At 32.7% G+C, this 19,355-nt stretch overlaps 1 protein-coding gene across 1 annotated transcript in view; it reads left to right on the forward strand.

Moving 5' to 3' along the window:
* LOC129224719 (hydroxymethylglutaryl-CoA synthase 1-like) overlaps positions 1-19,355 on the forward strand; it is an 85,876-nt gene that overhangs the window by 17,807 nt on the left and 48,714 nt on the right. The gene's annotated exons all lie outside the window — the stretch shown is intronic.

Raw genomic sequence — 19,355 nt, forward strand, 5'->3', positions numbered from 1 at the left:
CCCCCCCCCCCCGTACTATTTTGCATATGGGCGCCCTTGCACCGTATGGCCTGTTTTAGAGTCAAAGGTCTACCCTAAACTACACATAAGCTTCGACTCTCTAAACCAATTGCTTTATAGGGAATAGGATTGATTAAAGGACTTGCGGGGCCCTTGAATGAAAATTTGAATAAGCAGTTGCACCTGTGTATTACTGCAAAAGGCGGCCAGTTTGAAACCAATTAAATTTTTGATTGCCAAAGGTCTTCTCATATGATTTTTTGTGTTTTGTTAATTTATTTTTTTAAAATAATGTTACATGGAAAATTGCTTGCCCGGGTTTTTTTTTGCCGCACCTGTACATTTGGTTCGCGGTCAGTATAAACAGTTCTGTGATTAAAGTTATGCTTGTTTGTATAATGAAGAAGGAAAATATATTCTTCACTAAAGATATTGGTTTAATTTTCTTTGCAAAAAGTATTAAAAGGTTTTTGATCTATATGCAGATTATATTATCATACAACAACTTGCATTATCAAAGTTAGACAGTATTTTAACATACAAGGAGAGGGGGGGGGAGTTAATTGCATCAGAATTTAAGTATGAGAAATTTCTAATCACTTTTTGTTAAGAATTTCAATTAAAACTTCCTGAAAAGTTAAAAAAATTCATTTTTTCAATTTTTCCGGAGTGGAAATTAACCCCTTCGGAAAAAAAAACCGGTTTTTTCCGAAATTTTCCAACCAAAAAGGAAGGTTTTTTGCCAAAAACCTTCAAATAAAATTCACAGTTTTGAAAGAAATGCTCATATCTTCGTGAATATCAGTGATACTTTCTCAAAAAAAAAAAAAAAAAAAAAAGTAAACTAATTGTACATATTCAGCTAACTAATTTCTGTAATTTACAGCTTATTCTCAGCTCTTTACGATGAATGATGATCGAAAACCTTTTTTGTTTTCCTCAATTTGTTACTGATCCTCTAAACGCAAGAAGAATGTACCTTTTATTGGAAAATGACAGCTGGAGCATACCCTTTTGGTGACAAAAGTTGCAAAGCAATTGGTCTTTTATTTCTTTAGAAATTCTTAAAAATGTGAATTTTTGAAAGTGTCCCAATACTTTTAGTCATATAGTGTACTAGCATTCCCGTACCCGGCATTGCTCGGGTAATGGAATTAGCAAAGGGTTAACAGTGCTTTGGTGCACCTAGTTTCGAAAATCCCCTATAATAATTACTTATTACCTATAATTTTTTTGTAAATTTGGGAGGATCCCGGGGCCCCTGGACTCCTTATATATATGCCATTGTCCTTAATTGATCTTTAACGGTTATTAACGATCCTTTTAAAGTATTGATTATCTTTGTAAACACAGGCCATCCACATTTTATAGTTATACCTAGTTGAAGCAAGAACTTTGTATACAAAATTTTTAGTTTTTTTTCTGGTGCTCTAAACTATTAAGCTGCTTGATGAACTGACTTTGGAGCGAGCTACATAAAATTGGCCGTGTGAAAAAAAGTCTTCTCTTAAATCGATCCCTGCTACTTTTAATGTCTGTCCTTGTGACTTATCAACGGTTATTGCAAAGCAAACTTTTACAGGAAACTACACTCTTCTAAATTCAAAAGGATAGTCCGCCTGTGATGATGTTCTTAAAAACTTCGTTTCTAGTTTTGAAAAAATGAACGCAAAAGACAGAAACATTATTATTTGACTTGAGAAAAGCCTCAAGGAATCACGTGAGAAACAAAAAAAAAAAAAAAAATACTAAATTTAAAATTCGCTATCGCCCAAAAGTTGAGATGAAGTACTGAATAATGATTTGAATGAAGGAAAGCCTCCGAAAATAAATGATTTAAATTTCAATGACAGGTTTTAATTTTACAGGAATTAAGGGGTTTTAATTAATTTCTCCTAAACTAATTGATATTTCGGCTTCAGCGGTATTGGCTGTGCGTTGATATATATATGTTATCTCAGGACATTGATTTTTATATATTAAGATATCCGAGAAGAATACCAAGCTTCCTGAGCTTTTTTAGCAATCAGACCCTGATCCCTCATACAATGTTTTAAACACCAACAATTCTTCACTCTACACTTTCCCACGGGTAGTTTAGTCTGAATCACTACAAAATATAAGTTTCGTTTTTCCCCCCCGAGTCCGTTGCGGTGGTTAGGAATGTAGGTTGCATTCTTTGCGTCGGAAAAAAAAAAAAAAAAATCGAAGCACACCAGAGTGTAAGGTGTGTAACTCCGATGCAATATGCTTGTTCCGGGTTTAACTCAGAGCCGCCGAAATAACAGGGCAGCGCTCATCACTCGGGCTAGTTTCAGGCGTTACGAGGTTAACCCAGACTCAGTGACTTGGGCACGGGCAGGACAAGGGGATCGATGAATGGTGTGTCAGAAGAAATTAGGCCAGTGAGATTTTTCTTTTTGTTGGATGTCCTGTATTTAAATGAAGTCGGTGTATTCCTCTTCGCTTGCGTTTTCATCTCCGGGCCATGCGACACAATTTCGATTCCCTTCTTCAGCGGTGATGACCCTTGGTCTCGGTGGGAAAAGACGAAGAACCGAGTTTTGAAAGTAGATACATTGCCTTCGGCACCATCAAAGGCGTTAGTTGCTATTATTACTTATATGTATGTCGTTCGTGCTATGGGAACGTAGAAATGGATAGCGGAGCATTAGTTTTTTGGTTTTTTCTTCTTCTTTCCATTAATTATGTCATTTGGAAGGAAAGTAGAGTCATGCGAAATGTGTGATCTTCGGTAACTTGCTGAGAAATGCTGGAAATTTCCTTTCTGTGGATGAGTTTCCTTAGTATCAAGGTCAAAAATAAAAGGGCATTCCTTTTAGTGTCGGTTTGACGAAAAAAATTAAAAGTTTTCTTTTTTAAGCTTTTGATAAGTCTTCTATGTGTTTGAAAATGTTTTGTTAGTTGCATCTGTTTTGACCTGATTTCATTGCTTTTTTTTTACTTTCCCCAACAATCTTTGCACGTGCCATTTTCTCTGTGTTTTTTGTATTCTTCTAAATCTTCTATTGCTAGGCATAGCCAGAGGAGTCCCGAAGAAGGTCATGGGAGGTCAGTGACCTCCCAAAAAATTCCTCTTGCGGAAAATTTAGTCTGGCGATTCGGCAAAATTATCATCCGGTAAAACTTGGTGTTTCATTTGGCAAAATTATCATCATTCGGCGAAATTTGGAGTTCCATTCCGCAAATTGAGAATTTCCGCCGTTCCAAATATTTAAGTTCAGGACGCCCCTGGGCATAGCAGACAATACCGCTCCTTCCTATTTCTATTATGTACGACGTTTTCTTCTGACGAATATGAAGATAGTCAGGTAGTCAGGACCCGATTAAGATGCCGTTAGGGCCTACGGCCAAACACTTTTTCGGGGGTCCTTTGTAGTCAAACCTTACAATTTTAGTCAATAACTAAAACAATTTTAGGAATTTGGGGGCCCCTAAGAAAGAGCAGACCCAAGGCTTGGCCTAGTCGGCGTATTCAGTAATCCAGGCCCTGAAGATAATCCATGGTTGCTTCTCAACATCTACGCTGTTTTCATATTTAATAGTATTCTTTCGTGGGCAAATAAAGGGCAATAACTGCACATTTTTCATTTTTTTTTTAAATTTTCGTCTTCTATTGTACTTTAGCCTTATTGTACAAGCTTGCTTATTTGGTTTCCGCTGAAAAATAGCGCGAAAAGGACATCTAATTTCGACACCTCCCTATTGTTAGTATTGAATCCAAAACGCATTTCTTTAACTATCTCAAAAGCTCATTTCTGCAAATACTGCCGTTTACACTGCCCACGGCAGTGTATTCTAAGCTGTTCATCTGAACCTTTGAAATTTCGGGTGTAGAAGTTCCATTGACTTTTAGTATCAAGGAATTTCACTTTCATCTACTTTCTTTGCTCACGAGATTTTATTTTTTAACATTTCATACAAAATTAGTTCAAACTGCGCTTTACATATAACTTCTACACAAGTACTTGCGTCACAACTTTCTGAATTTGCATAAATTTACCTACGTTTTTGACGTATTCAGCAATGTGTTTTTTTAAATTTTGTTACACGGCATTTACAATGCTTCCTACTAAGGAAGTAAAAATGCGACTGGTTTCATTTTTTGCTTCCGCGATTTGAAGATTCCGATTGAGCGAGCGAGGGTTATTGTACGATCCGTTTTGTGATTCAATAAAACGTCCTAAGTTCAGTGAGAAGCAAAGGCATCAAGTGGACTTTGTAAAGTTTTTAGTAAAATGCATGCAAAGTTCACATTCTTTAGGCATTCTTTCATTGGAAAGTTTTTCTAAATCATGCTTTATAAGCATCACCTACCAACACTACTAGTACTGTAGAACCTCGATTAACCGAGGTTTCTGTTAACCGAGCCGATAACGAAATCTATTTTTTGTAGATAGGTAAGCCCTGACAAAGATAAGACGCTTCATTTCTCTGTTGTTCAGGTGTTTTATGCGTTTTTTTTTTTTAAACAAGAATGTACATTTAATGAAATGATGAATTTTTTATTTTAAAATAAAATATTTTTTCGGAAATTTCTGTTTTAAACTTGATATTGTAAAAATATTTAATTGACTTTATTAAACTTACTACAAGTTATTTTCACTTTTAGTTTTTTAACTGTAAAACATTCCTTTTTATTAGTTCATTTCCATCCTTTAAGAATATTCTATTGTGTTTTTTATTGATACTTTTTGAAATTTGCGATCCTGACAAGTTTTTGTACAAAGTTTCCACTAACCGAGATTTCCAACATCCGAGATAGTAGAGATCCCAATTAGCTCGGATAGTCGAGGTCCTACTACCAATCTCTTGCCCCTAAACAGATGTGGGTTTCTTCTATCGTTTGTTCTAGTTCTCTCTATATTTTTAACTTTGGCCTATCCTTTGCTTTAAAGTGTTTTAATTTGGCTTCAAGTTATTTGTCGTGAGAATTGAATCAATGAACTGCGTTTGTGACTTCATTAGCTCTTCGTGGGAAAAAAAAAAAAGTTTATCTTCTTATTATAAATGTCAATGTGGTACTTTAACGCTTATTTGATTAGCAGTCTTCAAAATAACTACATTTCCAGTATTTCAGCAACTTATTATGATTTTAACTTTTAATTGTAGATGTCTTGATTGATTCTAATTTGATTGTGGAACCATAATGACAAGGAAATAAAAGTGTAGAGGGCAATGATCGAATAAAAGTCTTTCATTCTCTGATTTTACGAGGTGGGAAGAATGCGTGTTAAGTAGTAGTAATGTAGTTTTTCTTTTCCTCTAGTTTCATGTTCTCATTTTATATTATGTGTGTTTTTTCCGGAATTTGTTTTCGATGCCATACAGTTGATACTTTATTTAAGCACTAGTGGTACCCGCACGGCTTTGCCCGTAGTAGGAAATCAAAAGATCATTCGGTTCGCCTGTATGTTTACAGATAATGGATGATGAATTTCTCGCCAATGTGCTAAGTTAATTTGCTCGTACACGTTATGGTAATTTGCTCGTCTATGTTATGGTAATTCGTTCGGTTCGGAGGAATTAAGTTCACCAATGGTGGTAAAAATAAAATCATAGAAAAAGAACAAAATCGAATTTTCGAAAAATCGCTTCAAGGTGCACACCCCCATACTACAAACTAATTTTGAGCCAAATTTCAAAAAAATCGGCCTAACGGTATAGGTGCTATGCGCTTCACAGAGATCCAGACATAGACTTTCAGCTTTATTATCTTAATATATAAAAATCTTCTGTGCGTATGTTTGTCACCATAAGGCTTTTAAACGGCTGGACCGATTTTGATCAAATTTTTTGTATGTAATTAAGTTGTGGCAAGTATGGTTTCGAAGCGTGATGGATCGAATCGGAAACGTTTTTGTTAATGAATTAATTAATTTAAACATTGGATGGTAATATCTCCCAAATGATTAATATTTATTTTAACCTATTGTTGAGCGAGAACTGAAATAAATATTTAACCCGTTGCCAAAGGACAATAAGAAAGCCAACTCTGCTTTTTATAATGAAATTTCCTACTGTGATATGTCAAATGAGAATAGACGTAGAGAGAGAGAGAGAGAGAGTGAAGCCTTCACATTTCTTAAAAGCAGCGATTTTAGATCCCGTGATATATTTTAAGGTATAAAGTACTGGAAGGTTCACGCAAAAATTGTGTTCTTTCGTCGTAGTTGAACAATGTGACTGGATCGGTGCTTTAGGTTTTCTTAACCATATGATCAGAAAGTACCGTACCTAGCAACATTTGTTTCTAGGCTCAAATCCATCTGAGTTTTGGCACCAATGTCAAGAATACTTGAAGGATTATCTAACTAATTATTAAATAACATCATTAAATGAAAAGATGATGGAATTTAAAGACGAAACAAATTTTATTTTGGTCCAGATAAATTACAACAGGATGATTCTGTACACAAAAGATCAGTGCAGTGGAAGATCTTTATCTTTGGTGGAAAGAACAAATTTGGCAATATATGAAGTTTTAAAGGTTTTTGTTCAAAAGATCGGATTGCTAATGGGTCGGAGTTAGCTTCACGCACTGATCGGCTGGATTACAGTAACGTGGTGGCTTGACGACTTTGGCTTTAAACAATAGAGTTGCGTGATCATTTCTTTCCATTTTAAAGCTACTGTTAATGTAATTGATTGTGTTTTTTGTTTATTTGGCAAAATATTTCAAATGAAAAGAATTGCTTTTCGTTTTTAAAGAGTTTTTAGGCATTTTAGTTAAAGAATGTTTATTTTACATCGGGAGGGGGGGGGAGGGATGAGTGATTATTTCTTATTTAGAGAACTGTTTTTACCTCTATCATTTTTTAAACGATATACTTTCGATTGTTTTATTCTTTTTCATGTGGAGGATGTTGCACCGGGATTTCCCGTTTGTTCTAGATGGATTGTCAGTTTTTTACACTTAATATCTGAGGGCGCTTTTTATCCTTTGAGTATGGCTGAAGGAACAAACCATCAAGTACGGGAGAAAAAATAGTAAATAAAACAACTGCTCAGTGGGTATTAGATAAATCAAGTTGTAATAAATATACACATTCTGACACCAAACAGCTTAAAACATTTTCTTTTTTCTTCAACAAAACGGTTCAAACACTTGATAGTTTATTGAAATTTTTTAACTCTTCAATTTCGAAAGTTTGAACAGAGCAACGTCTGTCGGGTCCTCTAGTTAGTAATAATAATAATAATAATAAAGAAAAGATTCAGGTTAAAGATAATTTCGATTTAAAGTGTAAAGTTTAAAAAATTGAACTCTTTTGATCTTCTGAAATTCAGTGACCAGGAATTGACCTAAAGCATATTTCTGTACTTGAGAACAACACCGGCCGTTGTCAAAATTCTGCAAAAAGTGGTATTGAATTTCTTATTATTTTTTTCCTGGCTCTAACTTTTTATCTCTATTCCAGCGAAATTTTGAATACTTTAAGAGATTTTTGTCTTTTGCTACATTAGAAACGAACACACAATTAGAAATTATCTTAACGATAGGATTATTTAGGATTTAGGTAATTGTGATTACTTACCATACTTGCCAACTGTACTGTTTTTAACTGGAGACTCCTGTTTTTTGCTTCCATCTCCCGATTTCCCGTTTTTGATGATTTTCTCTCGTTTTTGCAGTTTTTTCAGTCAATCATCAAAAAGTTTCATTTTCTTGGCATGGCACCCTTTTCTAGTCTACCATGTCAGGGAATAAGAATTTTTCTAATTAATAGTTCATTTAGTAAAAATTAATTTTTTGGAAGCTTTCCACATAGTTCCACTGTTCAACGAAGCACGTGCTTTGCCGAAAATTGCAGCAGATTTCAATCCTTTTGCATCTTGAAAATATTTCAATTATTTTGAAAGTTTGAAGTAATTTTAACATTTGCTGCCCTATACCTACTTATTTTATATTTTATTTTCATCATATATTGATTTTTTTTTTCGGATTTTAGTAATTAATTTTTTGTAGCAACTTTTTTTGGTAAAGACTGGGGAATGTACAAAACTAGAAGCAAATTCATTCCTTATTATTTGGTTTTTCCTTTGCAGTATGTTTGTCTTGCAACGTGCTTACGTCTGCAAAAAATCCCCATTTCACTTTAAATTTTGTGTTCATGTTATTTAAAAGCATAATTTAATAAATCTGTTGTGAAGATATGTCGCTGGTGAATCATCTATATATACCTCTGGTGGAATCTCCTGTTTTTGTTTCTTCGAAGGTTGGCAAGTATGACTTGAGAGTCAAGTATGATTGAGTACCCAAAGCAGAATACTCCAAAATTTGCGACGTATGTCGCAACAGATGCCTGAGCTGCAGAACAATTCTGTTCAAACGTGAGATTAAAATTCAGACAAATTTTCTGCAGAAATTCTACAGATTTCTGTGAAATTTCTGCAGATTAATTCGGCGGAAAGCCCGCTAAAAATGTTGTTTTCTATTATAAGTCATTTGCAGGAACTTTAGTTTTACCTTGAACTTAAAGAAATCTGCAGAATTTGTGCAAAATTCTATCTTGAGTTGGAAGGTATTCGTAGAAAATTTGCAGATTTTCTGCAAAAATTTCCTATTCTAAATCTAAAAAGATTCATATTTTTCTTGCGTTTTTGGTTCCCCTTTACCTTATTTTTTCAAATCGATATTCATACAGTGCAATTTCTTCCACAAACGTATGTTTTGGAAACATGCCCCCCCCCCCCAACATTGAGGCACATCCATCGCCGAAAATTGCGTATCTTGTTTGAGATTTCAATCCTTTTGCATCCTGAAAATATTTTAATTATTTAGAAAGTTATGACTTACTCAATACTCAGACACAAGTTTTGGAAATACCATATCCTTGCATTAATAACAATTTTGTCTACCCATCACATAATGTTTTTCGTGCCAAAATGTCAAATTTTGAGCCGAAGAAGCGTCACTAGCCGGGACTTGAAATTTACTTCTACTTAAAATCAATATGTGTAAATTGTGCAAAACGCAGAACTTCTGCCGAAATATTTCTTTGATTTGAAAATATTTGCAAAATAACCTGCAGAGTTTTTGAACAAATCTTGCAGAATTTCTACAGAAAAATTTGCATTATTGGTTGTCCGCAGGGCCGCCGAGAGCCAAGGCGGGCCCTTGTCAGTTTGGCCGTTGGACCCCCCTCCCACCATGAAACATTAAATTTACATTACGACGACGAGGCTGTGACATGGCCTCTCGTCGGCTCTCTCTGCAGGGGTAGAAGTAGTCCTATATATCCTATATTTCCTATATTTTCAAAAAAAAGAATCAAAAGTGTCCTATATTTCCTATATTTTTGAAATTGTCTTATATTTCCTATGCTCTTATAGTTTGTTGTAAAAAAATTGTAGGAAATCACCATTGAAAAACCTTTTGGTCACTTGATTCGCACTTTCTTTCACGACTTGACAATTCAAGACTGCTTAAAAACAAGATGCTTGTTTATAAATATATATATATATATATATATATATATATATATATATATATATATATATATATATATATATATATATATATATAATATATATACAGTAAAACCTGTAAAGTTGACCACCTGTCTATGTTGACCATTTTTGTCAGGAACGGAATTTGTCATATCTCATATAATGAAGGAAAACCTCTGTAACTTGACCACATCTTGACCACCTGTCTATCTTGACCACTATTGTACGCCGAATTTGGTTTGAAGTATTGTAAAAAACCCTTTGTAAGTTGACCACTTGGTTTATTATTTTAAACTTTCTTCAGCAAGTTATTTTATTTTATTATTTATTAATTATTATTATTATTATTATTTTTATTATTATTATTTGATAGCTTTCTAAGAATGTTTTTAATGCTTTGATGACAGACTAGCATTTTACTAACTAAACAGCATAAAGCTTATGCTGCTCTTTATTCTCCAAACTTGTTTTTCATTTGTTGTTCTATTTGAGATAGCTTTTTGTTCTCTGTTCAATGAAAATAGGTGTCAGTAGAAATGTTCAAAATCTTTTCTTTCAGTTGCAATTGGCAACACAGGAATTGTGTAAAAAGAGCTGGCCCGGATCTAGATATTTTGGGCCTCTTTGCAACAAAATATGTTGGGCCCCTACCTAGTGGCCAGCAGTGTCTATTTGTAAAGTGCATAATAAGTCTTAGTGCTAGTTTTTTTCTATTTTATCTTCAATTTCTAGGGTCATTAGCCCCTTTAAGGACGCGGGCCCCTCGTACTGCGGGTACACAGATCTGGGCTGCTAATGAGTAAAGTTACATGTTTCTGGTGCAAGGGATTAAGAGATAGGACATTTTAATTTTGCCTTTATGAACTGGGAGAGTCGAGCTTGTTACTCTTTGTGCTATACATAAAAAGGTTTCAAAAAGAAAGTTAGTTGAACTTGAGATTAATAAAAAGTATGAAATATTAAAATTAATTGAAAAAAAGAAATCCAGAGGAAATTAGCTGGCATATATGGAATTTATAAATCTACAGTGTTTAATATATTTAAAAACAAGGAAAAAATAACAAAATGATTTTTTGTTTATTATTAAAAAGACTAATAGGTATTTTTAATTATTGTTTCACTTTCAATAATGTTAAACACTGAAAGTGAGTTTAACAGAAAGAGTAAGGGTGAACTCCTCAAAAAATGAATACATGATGCAAGAAATGACAAAAAAAAAAAAAAAAAAAAAAAAAAAAAAAAAAACATTACCGCCCTTTATAAGTTGACCACTTGTCTAAGTTGACCGCCAAAGTGCTGAACCGCAAGTGGTCAACTTACACAGGTTTCACTGTATATATATATATATATATATATATATATATTGGAATCTCTACCAGCACCTGTCTCTTTAAATTTTGTAGAGTATTTTTGACAAAATTTTCAATTTGTTTTAATAGAAAGCTTCAATGATCTATATTTTATGACAAGCTCTCCAAACTATTGATGAAGCACTTTGCCAATGAATTTTCACTAACAACAAAATGTGGGAAGATTCAGCCGCTATTAATGTTTAAACGAAAGGTATATTTGAAATATTTAAATGTTGGTAATTATGCAAAAAAAATAAAAAATAAATAAATAAATAAAAATAAAAAAGATAAATTAACCCTGCCTGGCTTCAAAATTTGAACTTCTTACTAAAATCAGAATTTTACATTATTTGAACACTATATTTTTAGCAGAATTGGTTATTGAAAAAAAAGGCTTTTCAGAAATTTAAAAAAAAGAAATAAAATTTTTACAGGATCCTTCCATTGATACGTCACCATCTTGCTAAAACTTATGCGGAATGGGGATCGGATGTTACTTGGATGTAAATTAATTCATTTTGGAAAAATACTTCATAATGATAAAAATTGATCAGCTTTCTAGATGCAAATACTTAGGTTTTTTAGTAGTGAAAAACTTAAGCACCTTTCATAAGATGTAGCATCAGTTGAAAGAGGTTTTTCTCGCAAACAAAAAGATACTGACAGAAGAAAGATCATCTTAAAGCATTGACACTATAATACGAGTTTTACGGTTAATTAAGGTACTGCAATTGGGAAACCAATAAATTATGCATGCATTACCAAGGAAAGAGTTCTGTTTTATCATGATTTATTATAGTACTAAATACAAAATTCATAAAGAAATGGGAAATTCTTGTAGAGATGCATAACAATCAGAGGCAAAAGAAAAGGTTCATGAACCTTCCAAAAAAAAAAAAAAAAAAAAATAGTGAAACTTAGGGAAAAAATTGATATTGCAGTCTGATTAATGTAGGCAGTCAAGGCATAGAAAATGGCCTTAAACGTAAATTCATATATATGTATAAACTTTTTTTTCTGAAGCTATTCATTCAAAAACTGCATACTCATTCTAAGTAAAAGTTATAACTTTTATTTGGGTTTTTTAACTGTATGCAATATGATTAATTGAAGTCATTGATAATAATTTATTCAAGAATATCTAGATTATATATACTATGTATTGTTTATTTTTTTTATATCAGTATTATTCATCAAACGTGTCCTATATTTGTCCTATATTTTTGGTGGAAAATGTCCTATGTATTAAAAGTTGACTACTTCTACCCCTGTCCCTGTCGCTCCCACTCAAGGTTCGAAAATATCATGATATTTTCGAAAATATCCGATGTTTTGATATATATATATCGGATATTTTGATAGATATCCGATATTTTCAGTTAGCACAAACTAAAGTCTTCAAAATAGTAAATATATCCTTAAATTACCCTAATTTTTTCATATTATGATTTGTATATGTAGACTTAAAATCAATGCTTCTTTCGGGATTTACATCTAAAATTTCATTTTGCATTTATATCAATTTTAATGGAGTTAATTTAGCATTTAGCTGTTTTACTCATTTTTCTTCTGCTAGCTACTTTTACAGTAATATGATTCAGAAATAAATAATATGCATTAGTCGGTGCACAGTCAATAAAACATTTTCTTTTTTTTCTGAGCAATGTTTAAAATTGAACTAGGCACTTTTAATGTGAACTAAAATTGTTACATTACTAATAATTTTATGAATATAAAATACAAGTAAAAAAGGAATATGATAAATTACTTTGTTATATTACTGATGACATCATAATATACTCTCGATTATCCGTGTGCGGATTATCCGGTTTGCGGATTATCCGTGCATCATTTCGGAATCACACTTTTTTAAAGCTTCTTTTAGGAGCTAAAATCAAGGTAATACGAAGCGTACCCTACTATCCGTGCACAGAGGTCAAATCGGGCACGTGCCCTATCCATATTTTGGATGCAGTGCATGGTATAGCAGCTGCATGGTCAAAGGTAAAATCAGTTACCCTTGCAACGATCTTGGAGAAAAATCTTGCCACAAGTGTCATTGGATGAAGAATCATCTTCGATTGCCGAAGATAATATCGATAACATCATTGAGGAAGTTAAAGAAATCGAAGGTGTCGAATCAGTTGACGCTGAAAATGTCGAAGAGTGGTTTAAAAGCGACGAATGTGAATCAGGATTTCAATGTCTAATTGACGAAAATATCGTTGAACTTGTTACTGAATCAAACGCAAGTGATGATACGGAAAACGAAGATGAAGAACATGAAGAAAATACAATTTCACATTCTACGGCTCTACAATCTGTGGAACATTTATTGGTATACATGAGTGAAAGAGGTTACGATTACGGAGAAATAATTGCAGTTAGAAAAAATTTGTACGGACATACGCAACAATTTAAACAAACAAGGAAAACAACAATGTATCATCGATTTTTTAAGCAATACATTTCGAAGAAAAGTTCTTGGTCTGTGTTAGTATACATATATATATTATTTAGTTTTTTCTAATTTATCCTTAAATAGTTAGCCTGCATATTCCTTAAATGATTTTTCGGATTATCCGTGTTTTTCGATTATCCGTGCTACGCCGCCCGGTGATTAGCACGGATAATCGGGAGTATACTGTAGTACATAACTTATTGGTTATTTTTTATATAATAAATGAAGAATTTAATTATGATTAATATACTTTTCATATTAAAAATACCATAATTGAAAAAAATAAATATCGAAAATATCAAAATATCATCATATTTTCAAAATAAATATCGGATATATACGCACCCTGCATACCAATGATCGACCAATATGAGATCAAGACTATAATGACTCTTCGCACGGAAAACTTATCCTTCTACCTTATGATCAACTTTTTTTGTATAGCTCTTGGTTGTATAATATGCACCAGTTAATTGTGGCATAAAATCACTGTTTTATTTCGATTTGGGAACTAAAATTATTTAATGAGGAGTTTGACTGAGAATACAATTCTGGCAATTATAATGACACCTGCCTTGTGGTCACGTGGAAAACTAGTTTCTTGCAGTCAAAACTAGATATTTACAGACATGTCTTGTTGCAGTCGGTTGTCCAAATATGCTAAATGTATTATTATTTCTGGAATTATTACTGTCAGAAATGGTGTTAGTCCTTGTTGATATCTAATAATAAGGGTAAAAGTAGCGCCCCCTACTGTTTTATGGGAGTTGCTTAAGGTTTTCCTTAACAAGACGTTATCTTATATTTAAAGCAGAGAAATTCGGTATGAAGTTAAGTTCTTTAGTGCTCGAAGCGTGGAAGGACTAAACTTCGTTTTTCTCTCCTATTTGCAGTTACTGAATTATCAAAGTTGCTGCACTTTAGTGTCCTTTCTTCGTTCAAACAATTCGCTTTGTTGTTGTTAAGCAATTATTGTCATTTTCCAGGTAGGTTTTGTATTCATTTAAAAAGCGTCTACTTAATAACCATTTGGTTGTTTTGTACATTTCAGATACCATTCCTTTTTATTGTATCAGACAGTATTAAGAATCGTATTTGATAGAATCTATTGCTTAAAAGTCTGTTTTCCCTACTTTTTCGGATTTTAAAACGATATCTTCATTGTATTCACAATTTCGAAAAACGGCCTTGCACCCGAAAACCGACATTTTTTAAATGTTCATTTTTTAAATGTTTCATTCATTACTTCTGTTATTTCATACAGTTTATTTAAAATAATGTTGAATATTAGTTCAGTTTATTTAAAAAATGTTGTTCTGTTCATTCATTACTCTGTTCATAACTTCGTTTTTCTCTCCAATTTGCAATTACTAAATAATCAAAGTTGCTGCACGTCAGTGTGCTTTCTTCGTTCAAGCAAGTCGCTTTATTGTAGTTACGCAGTTATTGTCATTTTCCAGGTAGGTTTTGTATTCATTTAAAAAGCGTCTACTTAATTACTATTTTAGTTTTGTACATTTCAGATACCATTACTTTTTATTGTATCAGACAGTATTAGGAATTGTATTTGACAGAATCTATTGCTTAAATGTCTGTTTTCCGTTCGTTTTCGGATTTCAAAACGAACTCTTCACTTTATTCACAACTTCGAAAAACGGTCTTACACCAAAAATCAACATTTTTTAAAATTTCCTTAAACGTCTAAATTAAACTATTATCTTACTCAGTTTGAATTTCATTCTGATCTAATGTCTTATTTTCCGATTATATATATTTTTTTCTTCTTAATTAAAAAGAAAAAAAAACGCATTTTTAAAACGTGAAAATTTCGTTTGACGAAATTGACTGCATTTTCTCAATTTATCCTCATGTAACAAAAATTCGCTATCTAAAGCTTGAATACGCTACCTTGCGGTGATTTAAGAAACTACCAAGGTGAAAACATTCCGTTCCATGTTTTATCTGTGTGATAAAATATGGGCTTCAGACAGTTTATAGTGTAGTGTAATATCAAAAGAATAGAAAAGAAACCCTCCATAAACACGGTGAAACATTACTGTCACCCACTTAAAACATATTATAAGTTACGGGGTTTGTTTGTTTTACCTCTTCTGCTGATATTAGCTACAGTCAGAGATTGCTGGGTCATTATATATAAAAAAAAAACGTAGGTTTTTGAAGTTAGGATTCATGAAAAAAAAAAAAAAATCAATTTTTTTAAAAGTTACTTTATATTGTTCCTTTTAGGCACTTTTTTACTCTCACATAGTTAGTCATTCTTTATTGGTTATTTTGTAATTTTCTTTGTAGTTAAAATTTTGGATGTGAACGGAGGGTAACGGATAGTAAATATATCTTTTAAGTGTTATTTTTAAACTTTTCATTTAAATAAACATTGCATCTTGTATGAGGAACGCGATTTGAACTGATTAAAATGTACACATCTTTCTTAAAATGGATTTTTAAAGAAAGTTGTATGCTCCATTTCTGATTGTGTATCCTCCATTACATCTATACTGTGACGGAGGATACAAATACTTATGTTTTGCTATGATCATTGTGTTGATTTAGGGTTAACGCAACATGTTATTTAGAATTTACTTAAAAAAAGTGATTCAATTTTAACTATAAATTATTATTTTTTTTTTTTGTGCACAAGCAATTTTTTCCTTTTTAACTCAAGAACGGAGGGTACAAAAAGTTAAGGACCTATTTGACTTCAAAGAGAATAATGCTGAAATAATAATTCGTTCACACTAAGTTCTTTAGCTTCAGTACGAAGATCCAGAGTTGAAAAGGGCTAACTTGTGATTCTAAACCTCTGTAATGAGCTGCCAGTTCTGCCGTCTATAGGGAATTCTATTACTTAATTAAATCCTGAACGGAGGATACAAGAAAGACTGTGACAGCGATTCAAAAGATTATGAATGCTATACATTTTTTTTTATTTTAAAACATAATTATTTTATCCTATTAAAAAAACATCAAGTGATTCAACTTTCACTATTAAATCTGTTATATTTTTTTTGTATTGAGTAAATAAATGAAAAAGTACATGGGAGGAAATGTGTTGGGACATGTAACGGAAGGGCATACAAGTATCCCTCCGTTCAGTGAAAAAAAAAAAACATAAAAAAAATTTATAACATTATTAATTTGTATTGATCATTTTCAAAATTTGTTATACTTTTCTAAATCTCATAAAAAAGTGTTTAAAAATAAATATTTTTGAAACTAAACACCCTGGACCTAAAAAAAAGCGCGTTTTTTGTAGAACGACCCTGCTGTGCCTCTCCTATAGTTTATTGGAATTGCGAATAATAAAAACAGAACAAAAATGAACCGTACAAAATATTTTTGCTAATTTTATTTTTTAAAAGTATATCATCATATTTGTTCAATGATACGTGAAATTTTATTATGAAACTTGACTTAGATTTTTTTTCCCTCAGAAAAACGCTTAAGTTTCATTTTTTGTTGCTTCCAAATCATACAATATTCCATATTTCGGCCCTCAGTGGGTTTGAAACTTCAAAAGACTTTCCGTTTTGAGCTGATTATTGACTTAGAGTTGCGAGCAGCAGTTTATTATTTTGATGCCCTACTTTCTGTGAAAATCGCGTGCACTGGTGCACGTGATTCGTTTTGCGGGGGAACCTTTCTTCAGCATGTATAAAAAGGGGGTGGGGGAGATAGGCAGGTTCGTCATTTGGGCATTCAGGGGGAGGGGGGGGGAATCAATTGCCCCTCCCCCACCGAATTTTTAAAACAATATAATTATACTTTTTTGCTTATATGTATTTCGTTTTTTCCCCCTATGAAATGCATTAAATTCATAACCTTTGTCAACCCCTTGCAAACGTTTGAAATGGGGGCCTGAAGGGGGGGGGGGACGTGATTAAAGGGTGTAAGTACTAGTAGTATTTGCTGATTTTTCACAATCCATTTCTTTAAAAAAAATTCTAACTTTGCAACATCATATAAAAGCTCGATTTCCCGGAGTTTACTGAAATTCATCAAAACAGATTCTTTTTGGGTCTTAATTTGCCAAAGATTCGTGTTATTTAATATTGGGTTTGTTTATGAACTAGCGGTACCCGCACGGCTCTGCCCGTCGTAGAAAATTAAAACGTCATTTGGTTCGCCTGTATATTTGGAAATAATGGATGATGAATTTCTCGCCGATTTGCTCGCCCATGGTCGCATATGGTAGTTCGCGCTTATGGTATTTGCTTGTACTAGTTATGATAATTTGCTCGATAAGATGTTCATGAAATTGGAATAGGAAAAGAACGAAATCGAATTTTCTAAAAATAACTTTTAGGTGCGCACCCCCATGCTGCGAACTAACTTTGTGCCAAATTTCACGAAAATCGGCCGAACGGTCTAGGCGCTATGCGCGTAACAGACATCCAGACAGAGACAGATCCGGAGACAGACTTTCAGCTTTATTATTAGTAAAGATAAAGATCTCACAATTCTCTAAATATTGGTGATCGATATAAAATGAAGATTTTTTTAAACGGCAGATGCGCTATTTCACTTTGACATGTTCGCCTTTTCATTCCATGTGTAACCTTTCGGGTGGGCTAACACGCCTCGGATACATTGATAATACATTCGTGAGCAATGTTCTTTTCTTCAAAAATCATTTGAAACTAGTGAGTTCTAGTGAAAACATTCTAATTTCATTATCGTCATGCATTAAGGACATATTTTAAAAGGTTTTCCTGAAACAAAAATAGCAGATGATAACTTTGCTGAAAGCTGATCCTTCGTGTACAATGAAACGTTATTTTTTTCTTCTACTTTGAATTTTCAACATTGAATTGTTTTATCTTTTGAAGCAAATTGTAAAGCAATATTGTTAAGAAAATTGTAAAACAAGTCACAAACTTGAAACTCCCAAAGCAGAATACTCCAAAATTTGCGACGTATGTCGCAACAGATGCCTGAGCTGCAGAACAATCCTGTTCAAACGTGAGATTAAAATTCAGACAAATTTTCTGCAGAAATTCTACAGATTTCTGTGAAATTTCTGCAGAAAATCTGCTGATTAATTCGGCGGAAAGCCCGCTAAAAATGTTGTTTTCTATTATAAGTCATTTGCAGAAACTTTAGTTTTACCTTGAACTTAAAGAAATCTGCAGAATTTGTGCAAAATTCTATCTTAATTCTGGAAGGTATTCCTAGAAAATTTTCAGATTTTCTGCAAAAATTTCCTATTCTAAATCTAAAAAGATTCTTATTTTTCTAGCGTTTTTAGTTCCCTTTTACCTTGTTTTTTCAAATCGATATTCATACAGTGCAATTTCTTCCACAAACGTATGTTTTGGAAACATACCCCCCCCCCCCCAACATTGAAGCACATCCATCGCCGAAAATTGCGTGTCTTGTTTGAGATTTTAAATCCTTTTGCATCCTGATAATATTTTGATTATTTAGAAAGTTTTGAAGCGTTTTTTTATATACTAACCTAACTCAACTCATTTTACTTGATACTTTAGTAATTTATTTATTTATTAACATTATTTTAATTGCGCCTTCATATCATGCAAAATTAACCAAAGAAAAAAAAAAGTGGTTTGATATTTAGGTTGGGATTTTTATAAAAATTTGTATCTTTGCTCTTTCTATGCATTTTAGAAAGAATATAAAATATTTTTGGAGAATCTCAATCGGCGAAGGTGCTACAGAAATGCATAGCAACAATGAAGTTAAAAAAAAAAAAAAAACTGTATGAAACAATTTTGATTTAGGGCTCCTGATTTGTAGATTGTCCTCATGTTGGTTGCTTGGGTAAACAATGCTTGAAGTACTTGCAGAAAAATTTTGGTCAAATGATTTGATGTTGCAGAACAGTGTCAAGTATTCTGCGTTGGGGCTCGAAACTAATCTTAAATAAGTTCATGTACAGTTTCTTTTTTGGTGTCTCTTCTGTTTTTAAGTTCAATAAGAGGTGCATTTTTTTTTCAGTCAAAAAAATCAGCCCCCCCCCTCAATATATTTATTGTTATTAGAGTTACAGAATGAGTATGTGTATCAAAGAAATAATATTTTCGAATAAT

The sequence above is a fragment of the Uloborus diversus genome, chromosome 6 (assembly GCF_026930045.1).
Source record: "Uloborus diversus isolate 005 chromosome 6, Udiv.v.3.1, whole genome shotgun sequence".
NCBI lineage: Eukaryota > Metazoa > Arthropoda > Arachnida > Araneae > Uloboridae > Uloborus > Uloborus diversus.